This window comes from Equus asinus, chromosome 20 (assembly GCF_041296235.1).
Source record: "Equus asinus isolate D_3611 breed Donkey chromosome 20, EquAss-T2T_v2, whole genome shotgun sequence".
In the NCBI taxonomy this organism is placed as follows: domain Eukaryota; kingdom Metazoa; phylum Chordata; class Mammalia; order Perissodactyla; family Equidae; genus Equus; species Equus asinus.
In genome coordinates, this window is record NC_091809.1 from 67,379,961 (window position 1) to 67,394,870 (window position 14,910).

Below are 14,910 nucleotides of genomic sequence, written 5' to 3' on the forward strand. Positions count from 1 at the left end.
GAGTAAGGCAGGGATGGACGGGGAGGTCTGGCAGGGAGCCTTCTGTGGGGCAGGAGAGCAAGGCTCAGGTCTCTCCTTAGATGAGACCTCCTGCTGTGAAGCACCAAGGCCCAGAACACAGAGGCCTTTCCCTTTCTTAGACAGACTGAGTGCAAGGGGTGCTCAGGACCACCTGTCCCTTTTGTTCTTGAAGAGGTGGAGCGAGGCCCTGCGAGGTGAAGTGCCTCCCCGTGCCACAGCTGGCCGGTACAGAGCGGAGATGGGGTCCAGGTCTCCTCGCCCTAGGGGGTTGAGGCTCTTTTCCCTCTTCTGCACGCTGACATGAGCTACCCGTTTCCAGATGTGGGAAAAGAGAACTACACGGTGTTAGGCGCTTTGCAGAGGTCTGCCGTTCGCTCCTCTGAGGCCTTTGTAAGACGAAGTGCAGAGACATAGAGTCAAGTCAAGCCCAAGGCGAGGCAGGGCTGAGATTCAGACTCTGGAGCCTGGCTCCCAAGCTCAGGCTTTTACCTTTTACCTGGTTACGTTGGTAACAGTGCTGGCCCCAGGTTGATGTCTGTGCTGGTTTCATACCCCTCATGATTTGTAATTGCACCCCTCAGGGACTGATGTCCACACGTGTGTGCATGTGCATGCGTGTTTATGGATGAGAGCAAGTTCATGTGAAGTCCCTGGTGTGTTTGCTGATTGTTCACCCGAACTGGAGGTCTGAGACCTGCAGGCTGAGAAAGAAGGCTGTACCTGAGATCTACAAAGCAGCCCAGGCCGCCGAGGTCGAGATGGGGAAAGGAAGCCTTGCTCTTGGGAGCCGAGCTTGGTGGGTGAGCTTGTCGTCTGTAGGCTTGGGAGGAGCAGAGCCACCCAGCAAGGACACAGGCGGGGCCTGGGCAGGCTGCGTGGCTTGCAGAGCACCAGATGCAGAGGCCTGTGATGTGAGTCCAGATAATGTGTGTGAAAATTAACTATGCAAACGAGATCATAGTGGCCTGTGGTATGAGAGAGATTTCAGAGTAGAGTGGGGAAAGTGCCAGATGTCCTGCCCTACATGTAAGTCAGCGGAACGGAGACTTCACCTTGGCTCCAGAGGTCCGAGAAGGCTTCTCGGCAGCAGCACAGATTACAACAAACCTTGCCTGCCCCTTAGAGAGCAGGTAGCCTTGGCTTCTAATCCACCCTTCAGCTTGTAGATGAGGACACTGAGACCCGGGGTGAGCTACCTGGTTCAGGGTCAAGGCCCTAGTTGGGGGAGAGCCAAGCCTGGAGCCTGTCCTTCTGTCTCTCCACCCCACATACATGGTTAGGGATTACTGCGTTGTGGCAGCCATCCTGTGGCACTTAGTCCCTGGAGGAGCTCCGTATTATTGTTCAAGTGAACGAACAAGGTCCCAGTTCATTTCTGGTCCTGGTTCTTATGTCTCTGAGCGAGGTTAGAACATTAGCCTCTCAGGTTTGCCCTCTGTAGGATGAGTATCGCACCCCAGCCTGCCTTCTAAACTCATCTTCATTCATTCACAACTCTCTCAGCAAATATTTATTGAGTGCCTACTGGGGGCCAGATGCTGTTCTATGCTTTGGGCATTTCGCACTGAACAAAAGAAGTTAAAATCCTGTTCTTCTGCAGTTTATTTTCTAGTGTGGGGTGACAGACGATAAATGATTATAATTCATGGTATGTGTATGGGTCTCCTCGGACTGCTGCAACAAAGGACCACGAACTAGATGGCTTCAACAACAGAAGTGTCTTCTCTCGAGGTCCCGGAGGTCCTGACCGAGCATCTGTCCCATGCTTCTCTCTGACTTCTGGTGGTCGCGGGCAGTCCTCGCTGTTCTTGTCTTATGGCAGCATACCTCTGCTCTCTGCCTCTGTTGTCGCACGGCCTTGCCCCTGTGCCTGTGTCTCCTGTTTTCTTATAAGGACACCGGTTACTGGATTAGGGCCCACTCTATTCCAGTGCGTCCTCATCTTGACTGATGACATCTGCAAAGGCCCTATTTCCAAAGGAAGTCACAATCTGAGGTTCCGGGTGGACATGGAGTTTCGGGGGCCTCTGTTCAACTCAGAACAGTATATGAGGTGGTGATGATGGCTGAAAAGCATGGGGAGTGCCAGGGGCAGAGGGTGTGGTGGGGAGGTGCTGAAAGGGGGTTATGGCAGGCTGTGCTGGGAAGGGAGGGTTGGAGCTTGGATCTGAGGAGGGGTCAGGGGAGGAGCTGATGTGTGGAGGGAAAGCATTCCAGGCAGAGGGGACCACAAGTACAGAGGCCTTGAGGGGGGTGTGGACACCTGCTGGGATGGCAGGAGTGTGTGTGTGTGTGTGTGTAAGAGAGAGAGAGATCAGGAGGATGTGAGATCTGAGAGGTAAGTGAGGGAATCAAGGATCGAGTAGGTCCTTGCCAGTCCTTGTGGGGACTTTAGCCTTTTGCTCTAGTGAGATGGGAGCCGTGATGGTGGTGGTGAGCCTAGATCGTGGTGGTGAGCATAGATGGCTGTGAGTACCCATGAAAGCAGGCTAGGCACAGACCAGCTCTTCTAGGATTTTTTTCTAAGTTTAGATGGCCATTGCTGTGCTGTGTGCACATGGCTAGATATTTTGCAGCAACTGTTTCTCTGCAGTTTCTTTTTTATTATTTTATTTTTTTTAGTGAGGAAGATTGGCCCTGACCTAACATGTGTGCCAGGCTTCCTCTATTTTGTATGTGGGATGCTGTCACAGCATGGCGTGATGAGTGGTATGTAGGTCCGTGCCCATGATCCAAACCTGTGAACCCTGAGCTGCCAAAGTGGAATGCATGAACCTAACTGCTATACCACCAGGCCAGTCCCTGCAGTTTCTTTGTTAAATGTTAGTGCTCTGTTGACCTTTGATCCACTTACCTTTCCTGTCTGTTCCCTCTCCTTCAAGAAACTTTTTTACCTACCCGCCTCCCCACACTTAAACCACAAGCATGAAGGAGAGGGAGTAGACAGACAAGGCTGGGGGTGGCTGGGACTGCCGGGGAACTCAGCCCGTGGCAGCCCTGCTGTGAGCTGCTTATCCTCCCCGAGCCCTGGGCCCGCCTAGTGAACACTATGCCTACGGGTAAGGTGTTCATCCCCCGGCAGATTTAGAAAATGCTGAGGTCAGTGTGCGAACTCAGTGCATTCAGCTCCCTGGATCCTTCTGTGGATAAAGTCACTACGCCGTGAAAAGAGTCGAGTCAGCTCCCTTGGGCAGGGGGCTACATTTGGCCTTGAAAATACAGGGCAGGGAGGGGAGGGCTGTCTGAAAGTAGCTGTGGAGAGACCCAGTGAGCTGTTGTGCAGTCATTGTTCACGGCCCCGGGGCCCTCTCCACCACCCACTTTGTAACTGGCTTACACAGTTCTGCACATTCTTGTTCTTATTGCCGTAAAAACCCTTAGGCCCGTGATCTAACTGTCAGTCATTGAAAAGAGGAAGAAGCTCCAGCTGGGGGCCTGCCCTCAGCAGCTTGGCCTGATGGTCTGAGGCCTGGGCCGGTTTGGTTTACATGGTTGCTGAGGGAATCATAACTTCGGATTCCTTGGCGTCAGAGCTGAAGGGAAATCTCCTTATCTGGCTGACATTTAATTTCCGCTTTGGGCCGCAAAAGGAAAGGGCCTGGCACGGTTGTGAATGGGGTTCCAGAGCAGTGGGTTGTGGGTGGGCCTCCTTCAGGCCCTCTTCCCTGCCTCCACCTCCTGGGGCAGTGCCAGGAGCAGCCCATGCAGGGAGGTGATCTGGGAGCCACTGCACTGTCACCCCCCCGGGGAGCGCCGCTTTAGAAGATAATTACGAGTCCGCGGAGATGGAAATAGAATTCCCCAGCGCCAGGAGCAGCTGCTCTTCTGTGAGTTTCAGGAGTTGCCCTTGGGTGCTGCTCACTTCTCCCCGCACCCCCCAAACAAAACACACACTCGTACAAGATGAAAGTTGTGAAGACTGTTCCTAGCTAGAAAATGAGCGTTGAAAATGTGTTTTGTGAGATTGCAGCTCCTTCCCCAGGGTTATTTCTGGGGGTGCTTCCCCAGCACATCAAAAGCGCTTCCTGACAAGAGCTGCCTTTTAAGTTGCGCAGCCTGCTCTGCCAGACGCCACGGGAAGCTGTGACTCAGGTAGCATCCCCAGAGGTCTGTGGAGTCTGGCGTTGTTTCCGCATCATGTTGGAGTCAGGGAGGCCATGCCCAAGAGGGGGAGCCAGACAAAGCGCCAAGTGTCCCTATAAAGCAGCCTCCTTGTCCCGTGCCCAGGGTGGCCTTTGTCACTTAGTAAATAAATACTTGTTGGCAGGCAGGATGGACTGGACGTGGGCTCTGACTGTTTTTGCTGGCCTCCGAGCAGGCAGCATGCTGTGCCTTAACTCAGAGCCCTGGGGCCTCAGCCTTCTGGCCCCATATTGGGACTGGAGCGCTAGGCTCTGGTCTCATCCAGGAGCGGCCTTGGGGAAGTCACTTGCCTCCCTGGGCCTCAGTGGTCTCATCTTTAAGCTGAGGGTTGCAGGAAGTGGTTGGCATGCATGTTTCCCCTCTTTGCATGGGCCCTGGGATGACTGGCCTGCACCGGCTCCCTGGTCACAGTGGGAACTCCTTGACGGAGCAGGAACCTGAGCCTGACACATGCAGAGCTTCCACAGAGCTCCTCCTCCTCCCCATGGCCTTTGTCCTGCTTGGCCAAACCCCCAGGGTGCTTAGCTTCTGGGTGAACTTTGCTGGGGAAGGAGGAACAGGTGGCTGGGGGTTTGGAGTTAATCTCCAGCCTGGCTCTGGAGGCAGGTGTCTCCAGTTGTTCAATGTGAGCGCCTTGTTCCTGTCTCCAGTTTCACGTGGCTTCTTAGCCTTGCCTTGAACAAAATCCCTTTATTTCTGGATGTTGTTGTGACAATTGTTTTTGCAGTTACAAGTAAAGCAGAAAAGAGTGGGTCAAAAATGGACCACAAATGACAAGAATGGACTACAAATTTGCATATACATTACATTCCAAATTAGGAAATATCTATGCATAGGAAAAATACTGTAAAGAATTTTATTACAGTGGTTATCTCTGGATTTTGATATTATGGGCTTTTTATCGTTATATTTTTCTGCATTTTCTACATTGAGCATGTATTGTCTTTATAATAAAAACTATTAATTACTATAAATAATAAATAGCTATTTGTAGGATTTAATATTTGCTAGATGTTGTAAGAACTTGCCATTACCATCTTATTTAATCTTCACTATGAACCTGTGAGATCCTTTTTTTAAAATACAAATGTTAACCTACTTTTTTTATTGTGGTAAAATGTGTATAACGTAAAATTTACACTTTTAGGTATATAGTTTTGTGGCGTTAAGTACATTCACTGTGAGGTCCCTTTTTTTAACCCCTTATTTTATAAATGAGGAAGCTGAGACTTAGAAAAACAAAGTTGCTTGCCTAAAGTCACAGAGTAAGTAGTGGCAGAGCCAGGTTTGAACCCAGGATCCTGAGACTCAGCCATCCGGGGTCTCTGGTTTGTGGCCTTTGGAGTCCATGATTACTCACCTGCCCTGTGCTCCCCACTTGATTGTAGAAAGCAGCTCGCTGGTGTCTCTCTCTCCCTTGGAGGTTCCAGGGTTTCGAGGGTTGGGTTTTGTGTATTTGTCAGGGAGGTAGGCCATCAGCTGGCTCAGGGGACATGTGGCTGACATGGGTGCTCCCTGTTGGTGGACGGGAGGGTTGATGGTTAGTGTGCACCTGTTTGTCTTTGTTAAGAGGGCTGGAGTGTGTATTAGAATTCTGTCTGTAGAAGGTGCGCAGCAGTGGAAAGAGCGGTGGCCTCGAGCTCAGATTCATGGCTTCGTCAGGTCTGGGTGTGCCATGCTGGGTGATTTGAGAGAAAGGACATTGAACTTGGAGTTAGGAGTTCTGTGCTTTAGTCCTGATCTTACCATGTGGTAGACATGCTTTGGTTTCAGTTTCCTGGTTTCTAAGTGGGTGATAAAAATGCTTGTTCTGCTTGCCTTCCCTGGTTGTAGATAATTACGTGTCGTGATGAGAGGGAAAGTGCTAAGTAAACGAGAGAGCTGTCGAGTAAATTCCTATGATAGGAATTTTGAGTGTACAGTGGTCGGGGGAGGAATGTCTGGGGCTCCCCGTGGGGACTTGAGGAGGACGGATTTGGAAGAATAGTGGCTTTGCTCTGTTTTGGTTTTCCCATCAGCTGGCTTCCTTTATCATTGCTTGGTTGGTGAAGCATAGTGTTCCGTTGTCTACCTTGTACCGGAGATCGGAATGCTCTGAGATTTACTGGAATGTGTCTCTGCCAAGGTCCTTGGATCACCCTCTCCAAGACTCACATGTCCCTGGTGAAATCAGTGGTAATGTAGGAGACCATTTCATCGCCGTATGGTAGTTGAAACTATGCAGGAACTTACCTTGGTTTCTCTGTCTTGCTTGCGTCTACAGCAGGTGTCGGTCTGTCAGTTTCTATTCTCTGACCTTGAGTAGCCAAGCATGTGACTGGGCTGGGATCTGGAGGAACTCTCTGCTCCCCTTCTCAGGGTGGGTGCAGTTCTTGCTTCTCACTGGACCAAGACACTGTGTGCTGTGTAAGACACGGTAGCATATCAAGGTACAGAAGGCGGGGCCTCAGCTCTCAAGGAGCCCACCGTTTCAGGAGGAAGATACAAATACTCAGGAAACAATTATGAGGGTGAGGGTTGGGTAGCTTGAAAACTGACTGTCGTGAGAGGTGTAGCCTTCAGTCTAAATGAATGAAAACACATCACTGGGGGCCCGAGGTGATGAATTGTTGGCGTAACTGCTGTGACTCTTTGCTTTTTTAACAACTGTTTGAATCAGCTGTTTGATAGCTAGGGTTTCTGTCTGGTACCCCCAAGATAATTTTTTGAGTCATCCCTGTTTCGGTGCACGTTTCCTCTGACAGGAAAGACAGGGGTTCTGTGCAGGGCCCTGCTGAAGTCAGCGGCCCTGACTCACCGTCGGCTTGTTTTTGGCTTGGAGAATGGTACTCGAAGACTAAGTAGGTCACGGATATCTATTTTGAACTGAGTATGGCTGGGCTGCATGGACATTTAATTTCCGGATCAAATCCTGTTGGACTCGTTTGCCCAGGAGGTTGGCAGCAAGTGCTCTCTGGTTGGTCGTGTGGTATATTTATAAAGTGTGAAGAGTCTGGAGGTAACCAGACTCCCCTTCTCTGTTCCTGTGGGGGAACCAGCGGTGGAGAGGTTTCGGAAAGCTTTCGGAAGGAGAGGGGAGTGTAGTTTTTCCATCCTGCTTCTTGAATTTTCTCAAAATTGTTAATCTTCACTAACTTCATGCAACCTTTTCTTTCAAGGAATGAAATTTAATTTTTACCCAGTATTCGTTGGTTCTGCTTCATGTTAGTAATAGCTTCCAGTGGCTGACTCACTGTGTGTTGAGACTTTTATATACATTTTCTCACTTAATCCTCACAAAAACCTTGGAAAGTGGGTATTATTGTCTCCATTTTACAGATGAAGAAACTGAGAAGGGAAGTGGTGCAGTGATTTGCTCACAGACTGAGTGTGTAAGTAGCGGGCCCAGAGATTCAAACCCAGGTTCTTCTGACCAGAGTCTGGCCTTTTGTGCACCATACTGGTCTCTGGAGCCCTGGTAATGGAACGTGTCCCCAGCTGGGAGTGGGGAGCTTGGTGGCAGCTCCTAGGCCTGTTCTGAGGTGAGGGGTGACCTTCCTCTCCGTAGAGGCCAGCTGTGGGTTTTGGGGATGCAGGCCCCCAACTCACAGGGGCTTCTGTGTGGGACTGCAGTGATGTGTAAGGCTATCGCTCTGATGTGACTGGACCACAGAATTCTCAGTTTTTATTCTTTGCTGCCTTTCTCCTGTTTCACAGTTTTTCTCTAGGTGTCCTTGCCTAGGACCATGGGCGAGCCTAGTGAGATAGTGAGATCCTCAAGACAATGTAGTTGGTGACAGAGTCATCCTAACGACGTCCTCTGCGTGCACTGGCTGTTGAACCAAATATTCCTCCATCTTCAGTACTCGGTGCTTTCCCTACACTTTTGAGGAGTACAAGTCCCCTACAGTTTTTTCCACCTAAGCTACGTTCAGAGTCCTGGCTGTACGGCTGCTGCTCACGCTGGTTTATATTGGCTGGCGTGTCGGAGTTTTTAGGCACTTTGCACAGGCAGCGCCTCACCCGGTCCTCCCAGCGAGCCACCGTCACCCCCATTTTACAGACGGAGATTCTTAAGGGACATCACAGACCTGAGACTCTTAGGTAGCATACCTCATAGCTTTTTTCTGAAACTTTCATAAAAAACATCAGGGGAGGTGTCTGTTTAAAAGCAGCCGTGTTCTGAAAGTGCGAGAATGCCTCTTCAGGTGCTGTTTCTGCTGGCTAGTGTGCCGTGGGACGTGTGGTCAGGTGTGCCTGGACTCATCCTCGTTTCCCTCCCAGCCCTTTCCTGGTGTTCTCTTTAACCTTCTGAGTCTATATCCTTTAATTGGGGGCAGTAATAATATTTAGGAGAGCTGTGGTAAGATGTGTATGAGACAGTGTACATCAAATCACCCAGGACTGAATGAACAGGTTATTACTTTTTAGCCAGCGTGACTTGGAGGAATCACATGTCGGAGCCCCAGGGGCAGAGGCCTGAGAAAGGCCCCTCCCTGAGACCACAGTGAGTGGTCTCTCCTGGGAAGCCCCTTTGGAGGGCCAAAGCAAGAGGGAGAGGATGAAGCACAAATAGCCCTAAGGAACCCTTGTTTGAACTAGAATCTTTCTCATTCTTTTCAGTTTTGGGATAGGGTAGCTGATATTTGCTTCATTTGCTGGGAACCAGAGTTCTGGGAAGTCGATGACAGCCACATGCCCGCTCTCAAGTGCCCAGGCCCAGTATTTTGAGAAATTAAGAAATGACAAAACAGAATTTTAGAAATGGGGTATTTTAAGCGTGCACATGTACAATGGCTATATAGTTATCTTGAGATGACTTTAAAAGTCTGGATTTGAGGCCTTCTGGCCTCCCCGCTCAGAAGGCCAACTTAAGCATCTAGCAGATTCAGTCTTACATTTTTGGCCTCCTAATGGGAGACCTTATCTCCTTCCTTCCCTCCCTCCCTCCCTCGCTCCTTTTTGTAAGTTTGAGTCTAGACAAGTATAGGGCAAGTTCCAGAGGAGCCAGGAAAGTGACCAGCGATTTTCAGTCTTTGAGGATTCCAGTTTTGTGTGTATTTGCTATTTGCTCTGGAGCAATTCTCTTTACTTCTGGTCTCCAGAAACTTGCAGTCTTTTCTTCATCCTTGAAGAAAAACGATGTTTTTCTTCAGGGCTTGAGTCTTGGCGTGATGGTGTCTGAATCTTAATGCGTTAGAAATTAGAAATTTGGGGGGGCCAGCCCAGTGGCGCAGCGGTTAAATCTGCACGTTCCGCTTCGGTGGCCTGGGGTTCACCGATTCGGATTCCGGGTGCGGATACGGCACTGCTTGGCAAGCCATACTGTGGTAGGTGTCCCACATATAAAGTAGAGGAAGATGGGCATGGATGTGAGCTCCGGGCCAGTCTTCCTCAGCAAAAAGAGGAGGATTGGCAGCAGTTAGCTCAGGGCTAATCTTCCTCAAAAAAAAAAAAGAAATTAGAAATTTGGGAACTGTGGTTTTTCCTACTAAAAGAATTGCAAATAAGATTAAGACCTGGACTTTCCAGCATGAGCTGCTGTCTCCTTGGGCTTCCAGACTTCAGTAACCTGGCACAGTAACCTGCTTGCTTGTCCATCTGCCCAGCTTGACAACAAGCTCTCTCTGCAGGGCCATGGCCTTGGCCTAAGCCCTGTTCTAGCTGAGGCGTGTACATATTGTACTTTTATGTGGAACATGACGGACACCTACATAGAAGATCTGAAGGGAGTCGGGATCACTTAATATGGTGGAAAGAAGATTGTCATGTCCACTGCAGCCATTTATTATGCAGAATTGCCTCTCAACCACCAGGGGGCGGTGAGAGCTGTGTGGGGCCAGGGAGGCTGAAGTCCTCCTGCCTGCCGGCCTGTCCCACAGACCAGGCTTGTGTCCCTTCCCCACCCTATGCCCACAGTGCCTCTGTTGAGGACCATGGAACCAGGTACCAGGTAGGTGCTTTGTAGCAAGCCCAAGGGGTGGGTGGTGATATGTCTTATTTTATAGTCCAAGACCTGGAGAATTCACACAGCTAACATGCAGGAGAGTCAGTCAGCATTTGAATGCAGGTCTGCAGATTTCAGATCTCAGGCCCTTCACTGATCTAATACACTGCCACCTCTGCCCTGAGGAGGTAGTCAGCCATACAAGTTTAATTAACCTGACAGCCCAAGAAACTTAAATTAGATCTAAGGAAGAACTTCCTGACATGTTTTGTTTTATTTTTTTAATTAGAGCTAAAACAGGGCATCTAGAGCAGGGCTTCTTAAGCTGTCATCCATAGTCCGTAGTCACAGAATCAATTTAGTGAGTTGTCATATTTGGAAAAGAAAAAGGATAGAATAAAAAATATCAGTGCATCACACATGGTAAGGCTTAGCGTGTGTGTGTGTGTGTGTATATGTGTCCTGGATCATGATGGAAAGACATTTCTGACTGAGGGTTATGGTCAAGGTGTCCTGGAAATAGAAGGATTATGGTTTAGATTACTGTAGGTTAGACTGTGAAATCCTTGGGGGCAGAGATTTGTTTTCTTTTCCATGTTCCCTCCATCCTTAACCCAGTCGAGTACGTACATAGTTGGTCGCTGGGTCTGGTTGGGAGAACTTCCAGCTGGAAGAGGTCGGAACATATCCTGCCTGTCCTCGCGAGGAAATGAGAGTGGTGGGCTTTCTCTTGCTTTGTGAGTGAGGAAAGCAGAGAGACACCGCGTGTGTGATAGTTACGAGCTTGGACTCCGAAGTCTGAAGAATCTGGGTTTGAATTCTCTGTGTGCAGCGTCCTAGTCATGAAGCTTCCTTAAACCTACTAGGCTTCATTTTCTCCATCTTTAAGCTGGGCCTGATAAGGGCACCTACTTCAGAGGTATCGTGAGGATTCAGAGATAACTCGAGTTAAGTGCCTTTAGCACAGTTCCTGGCATCTGATAAGCGCTCAGGAAGCAGTATCTGCTGCTCTTGTTTTTATGATCAGTATTAAGAGAGATTAAGTGACTCATTCCAGGTCCACTGCAGGAGGCCCCTTCTCAAGCTCGAGTTCTGCGATGGTTGTAGATCTTGAACTGAACTAGAAGCCTGAACGTGTGGTTTGGTTGTGCAGTGAAAGGAAGTGGATGTTGCAGTGGAGCAGATGTCTTTGCATGTGGGGAGATGTTCTGGTTTTGTAGTTTAGAGAAAACAAAGCATCTTCCATATACAGTGAGATAGGACTATCCTTGTGGAGTCTGAGAATATAAATGGCATTTCTTAGAAAAGCTAGGTGCCTTTTATTTTATCAGAAAGCAACAGTTTCATTTTAACGTTATGTCTTTTTTACCACAATTAAAAAAACAAACCAAGAAAACTGTTTCCTGAAACTGAACATAGCCGTGTGTATATGATTAAACTAGTGATTTTGTGTCCAGCACAGTGATGATTTTAATGGAAGTTGTAGTAAATACTGATTTCTGAAGTCACCGACCGGGCCTAGCAGCACTACTGTCCACTCAGAATTAACCACATGAAAGTAAATGTGACATGTTGAAGGTGCAAGACAATGGAAAAAAGGCCAAAGGGACTTGGTTTTGACCTTAGCCCCTAATTTTTCAGGTCTGAGTCTGTTCAAGTTCTGTTGTCTAGGCTGCAGAGTCTTGAGCTCTCTCTCTCCCCTTTTTTCTCTCTGTCCTTTATATCCCTCGGTGCTGATTGTTTTTGTGTCTTGGGAGGGAAAGGTGGTAGACACCAAAAATTATCCAATGATAGAAAAGTTTCTGCTTTACACTTTAGTTGAAAATGTGGCTTTCTCCCTTGTTTGGAAATAGCGAAGTTCAGGGACAGACAAGTATAGTGGCTAAGAGCACAGACTTTCAGAAAGACCTAGGTTTTTGTCCTGCCTGTGCTTTTTTTTCCTTTAATTTTTTTTCTAGCTCTATTGAAGTATAATTAACAAATAAAAATTGTGTATATTTAAGGTGTGCAACGTGGTGATTTGGTGTATGTATACACTGTGAAAAGATTACCACAATCAAGTTAATTAACACATCCATCACCTCACATAGTTACCATGTTTCTTGTGTCTGGTGAGAGCACTTAAGATCTGTCTACTCTCTCAGCAAATTTCGAGCCTACAATACAGTGTTATTAACTATAGTCGCCATGCTGTACCTCAGCTCTCCAGAACTTGCTCATCTAATAATGAACTGAAAGTTTGTGCTCTCTGACCATCAGCTCCCCATTTCCCCTACACGCCAGCCCCTGGCAACCACTATTCTACTTTCTGCTTCTGTGAATTCGACTTTTTTAGATTATACATAGAAGTGAGATTATACAGTGTTTGTCTTTCTGTGTGTGGCTTATTTCTCTTAGCATAATGCCCTCAAGATTCACCCATGTTATCTCAGGTCTGCCTGTGCTTCTAACAGTGTAATTTCGGGCAAGTAGCTTAACCTTTTTGCATCCCGTCTGTGAAATGGGATAATAATGGTACTACTACCTTATAGGTTGTTGAGGATTAAATGGGATAATATATGTAAAGCCCTCAATGTACTGTCTGCACATAAACTCTTCAGCACGCGGGAGCTATCATCATCATCATCATCATTAATATTATTAGTGGAAGGCCTTCCAGGAGACCAGGATTATAGACCTGGCTTTGCCATTGCTAACAATTGGTCCTGGATATGTTGCTGAACCTCTCAGAACCTCAGTATTCTTTTCTCTAGAACGAGGAAGTGGCCCAGATGCCTCAGACTCCTTCTAGCTCAGATGCTCACCTTGCATGCTGGTATACTGTTTCTTCTCAGGCCTGAGTGATGCTGGCTGCCAAGAGGGTGAGATCCATCCCACTTTCTGTTGAGGACCTGTAACCCTCTGCCAGATGTTGGCCCTGTTAACTTTTGTTCTTCTTTCCTTGATTTTATATTGTCAGTGTATCTCCCTTTCTCTGGCCTCTGCCAAATGACTCTAGATGCTTTTGTATATTTTTTCTGGTGTATTCAGACACTAAGTACACCTGGTAGGCTGGAGTTAAGTCTCTGCTTGGCACAGCCTCACACATAGGGGATGTCACAAATAACCGTGATCCCATCACTTTGCTGTTGGTTTTAAAATCAGGTCTGTGTTTGTCCCTATCACATTCCTCAACCTAAGCACCGAGGGCTGCCTGTATCTGAGACTGGCCAGGGAGAGCCACTCACGAGAAAGGAATCGCTTTTTTGATTCATAATAAGCTACCTTCTTGCTTTGTTTCTTTCCAGGCCTTTGGTTTTAATTTGAACTTTAAAGGGTTTACCAGAGCTAATCTCAGTGTAATTTTATATTTTGCACGTGCATCTTTGTTAGCCCTCACTTTTGCAAAAAGTGGAGCTGTAGAGTTAATCTGGCCTGCCGCTGGTATTTCAGGTTTATCTTCTTGTTCTCTGGGACAGGCATGCACAATGAATTAATTGAGCTGTTTTCAGCCTGCTCCCTGCCTAATTGAACACCTGCCCAGCGAATGCTGCCAGTGAGCCTGTCTGGTACCTGATTTGCCAGCCGTCCCTGTCATGTTGGTGTCTTGCTCGTATCAGAAGAGTCAGTCTTGTCATTTGTAGTCAGTTTACCGTGTCCTTCAGAGGACTATTTTCTTCTTCGCTCAATTTAAAGGTGCCGATATGTCCTTTTTTGGTATAGTCCTTACCATTCCCAACTTGCCACTGCCTCCCAGTTAAAACCTTTGGTGACCGTCAGCCTCATAAGAGCTGCTGAAAGACCAGATGCAGAGAGAGAAGTGTGCGCCCTGGGTTGGTTCTCATGCTCTCCTTTGGTCCCAGGCTAAGTTTCTAGTTGTCATTCTTAAAGTAGTGCTCATGGTTTAGAGCTGATCAGGAATATTCTTGTAAGGCATGAGTCACATGCCTTTACAAGACTTTATTGTTTATAGCAGTTTAGGTTCACAGCAATATTGAGCAGAAGGTACAGAGATTTCACATATCCCCCCCACCCCCGACACATCATAATCACCCGGAGGGATTCACTCTTAGTGTTTTATATTCTATAGCTTTGGACAAATGTGTAATGACATATATCCATCATCTTGGTATCATACAGTATCATCTTGCCCCCCTAAAATCCTCTGTTCTCTGCCTGTTCATCCCTCCTGCCCCCAACCCCTGGCAACCACTGATCTTTTTAGTCTCGATAGTTTTGCCTTTTCTACAATGTCGTGTAGTTAGAATCATACAATGTGTAGCCTTTTCAGATTGGTTTAGCTTAGTAAAATGCACTTAAGTTTCCTCCGTGTCTTTTCCTGGCTTGCTAGTTCCTTTCCTCTTAGCACTGAATAATATTCTGTTGTCTGGATGTACCATAGTTTATCCATTCGCCTACTGAAGGACATCTTGGTTGCTTCCAAGATTTGGCAACTATGGATAAAGGTACTGTAAACATCCATATTTAGGTTTTTGTGTGGACATAAATTTTCAACTCCTTTGGGTTAATACCAAGGAGCACAATTGCTAGATCATATGATGAGTATGTTTAGTTTTGTAAGAAACTGCCAAACTGTCTCCTGAATTCCAGTGCCAAGGTATTTTGCATTCCCACCAGCAATGAATGAGAGTTCTTATTGCTCCACGTCCGCACCACTAGTTGGTGTTGTCTGTGTTCCAGATTTTGGCCTTTCTAATAGGGATATAGTAGTATCTCATTGTTTTAATTTGCATTTCCCTGATGACATATAATGTAGCAAGATTGTTTTTTAAAAGAGTGTTCGCTTTTTTTGACTCTAGGGGCTTATGTCTTTCCGAAGA

At 47.5% G+C, this 14,910-nt stretch overlaps 1 protein-coding gene across 50 annotated transcripts in view; it reads left to right on the forward strand.

The window, feature by feature from the left end:
• Positions 1 to 14,910, forward strand: part of LOC106827516 (uncharacterized PE-PGRS family protein PE_PGRS54-like) — a 61,242-nt gene that overhangs the window by 8,299 nt on the left and 38,033 nt on the right. The gene's annotated exons all lie outside the window — the stretch shown is intronic.